At 45.1% G+C, this 2067-nt stretch overlaps 1 protein-coding gene across 3 annotated transcripts in view; it reads right to left on the reverse strand.

Annotated features, from left to right (window-relative positions):
- Positions 1-2067, reverse strand: part of HIVEP1 (HIVEP zinc finger 1) — a 158830-nt gene that overhangs the window by 143992 nt on the left and 12771 nt on the right. The gene's annotated exons all lie outside the window — the stretch shown is intronic.

Genomic DNA, 2067 nt, shown 5'->3' on the forward strand with positions numbered 1-2067 from the left:
GGGCGCCCGGGAGGTGGGGGGGGACCCCAAGGGGGTTTCCTCAGCAACGCCTTGGGGGAAGGGGAAAGTCATTGTGAAACTTGAAACTAATTAACTTTGAAAAACAACTTAAAGGAGGAAAAAAAAAAAAAGAAGAAGGGGGTAGGGTGTTGGTTGGTTGGAGGGTGGATGGGGACGCATTATTAACCCTGAACTGAAACCACTTTTTGGTGGCGGATGTTCTATTAAAAGAGCGAGGAAAGCCAAGGTTATTCCAGAGGCCGCGCCAAAGCCGGCTGGTACTTCCCAGAGTTGAAGCCGCGAGCGCAGTTAACCCCTGCCTGCCCGCCTGACAGCTTGGGGCAGACCCGAGGGGACCTGGGGCCGGGGAGGCGGTGCGGGGCCGGGCTGCAGACCGGGCTCCCAGGAGGCGAAGGAGGAGTGAAAGGGGAAGACGGAGCAATTATCCTAAACCAGAGTTGACCCCGGCTGCTAGAAAGCAACTGAGGGGAACCCAGGTGTGGAAGTCTATGGGAAAGAAATCTGGAGACTGGGGCTGTCCCAGGGTGCAGACGTCACCCTGGAGTTAGACCGAAATAATGTCCGCAGTTGGGGGCTCAGAAATCCCACAGGCTCGCCTAAAGAAGCAGGCAAAAGTGACAGGTTTAATGGGCCACCCTGAACTTGGGAGTTATAAGATAGAACAAAATTTTTCAATTAAAAAAAAAAGGTTCTCTGATAAAAACCAAGCTGTCTTCCCCTTTTAAAGACTAAAAATGCTAAACGACCATACGCCCACTGAAACAGCTGACCATCTGTGCAAATCTGAATTGTTTTGTTCTCTTGGGCTTCCATAGAGACGTCTAGGTTTTTCCTGCTAGGATTGACCCCTAAAATTCCCCGGAGGAAATCCTACATCTAGCTCATTTGAGCTAAGAAAAGCTCAAAGCAGCAGAATGGGAATGATTAAAAATGGAATACTCGGCAAGGGCGAGTCTGCCAAAAATAATGCCATGTAAGGGGAGAAATATGCCTCCTAACAAGTAAATTTGGTTCTAAGAGCAAAGAGCATCAAACTGAATACATTTAAATGACATTTAGCATACTATGCTAACCCTATCATGAAATAATGCAGTTTTAAACTTCCTGCGGAATATAATGATCTCTTTTAGACAATGAAATTATAGCCAATCCCTTGCAATGACAAGAAGTATACAATGTAACTTCCCCACTGGGTTATTTGAATTAAAACATAAACATACATTTAAATGTGAAAGTATACCTCCTAATCTATCCGGGTGAAGGTACCTTGATGAGTTTGTCACATGGGAAGTCAAAAATGCTAACTGAATGAACACATTTTTAAGCCAGTAGGATTTTAGCACAATAATCTATTGTGCGCGCAATATTTAGGATTCAGCATTGCTGTAAACTTTCTAACCAAACCTACATGGAATTGGTAATGACAATGGATTAATTTGATCATTTCTACTTGTTTTCTTGAGCAGCAAACCGATATTAAACTTCTCCTTAAGCTATACAGCACAGGACAGTTTCCTGGTTAAGTTTTCAAATGTTCTAAATGCAATTTCTTTTCTTAATTCTACCTATAAATCTAGTTTTCTAGATATTAGAATGCAGGGAAACCCAGCTAGGCTATAAAGTAGCTTCTTCCGGTTTAACTGTTTTGTGGCATAGTCAATATAATTTCTCTAAACATAGCAAATAAATGGAACGTGGGGGGGGGACGTTTAAACTCGAGGAGAGATGCGAAAGGTAAACTGTATTTTGAATTGTCAAAAAAAAAAAAACTGGAACAATGGAGGAGCCTGTGACCGTTCTTTTTTTTCCTTTTTCTTTTTTTGTTTTTTTCTTTTTCTAAGGGGGTGGGGGAATTTCCTGGGGGCGCATTTCTTTCATCCCCACTGAACGCGTGAACGCTTTGGACTGGACCCCGGCTCCGGGGAACGGGGTCGAGGGAGGGCAGTGTCACTGAGCGGCTCCACACACATTTCTGTAGCTGGGTGGTTTGGGGGGAGGACAAGTCCACCCCGGCCGCGTCACCCGGCCCCGCGCCACCACGCCACC

This window comes from Tupaia chinensis, unplaced genomic scaffold, assembly GCF_000334495.1.
Source record: "Tupaia chinensis unplaced genomic scaffold, TupChi_1.0 Scaffold000048_1, whole genome shotgun sequence".
Taxonomy (NCBI): Eukaryota; Metazoa; Chordata; class Mammalia; order Scandentia; family Tupaiidae; genus Tupaia; species Tupaia belangeri.